This window comes from Pteropus vampyrus, unplaced genomic scaffold (genome assembly GCF_000151845.1).
Source record: "Pteropus vampyrus isolate Shadow unplaced genomic scaffold, Pvam_2.0 Scaffold366, whole genome shotgun sequence".
Lineage (NCBI taxonomy): Eukaryota > Metazoa > Chordata > Mammalia > Chiroptera > Pteropodidae > Pteropus > Pteropus vampyrus.
Window position 1 is genome coordinate 169,857 of NW_011889147.1, and position 332 is coordinate 170,188.

Consider the following 332-nt stretch of genomic DNA (forward strand, 5'->3'; position numbering starts at 1 on the left):
AAACCTTTACCTTGCCGGTTCCACTTCTGTTCCTCACCCAGGTAGAGACATGGTATGATGTGGTTTCCATGACTTCCCAAAGTCAGTGACTGTCCCATAATCTTTGAATTCCTCAAGAACAGAGACTATTTTTCCAGGGACAGTCATATTAACAGTAACCTCTAACAAACACTTGTTTAATCAATGAATGAATAAACAAATGAAATAAAGAACAAAAATCAAAATGAAGCTGCATATTTGGCTTGGGATTTAGGCTTTGGGAGGTCCCCCCACCCTCACCCCCCCCCCCCCCCCCGGATTTAGGCTTTGGGAGGTCCCCCCACCTTCACCCC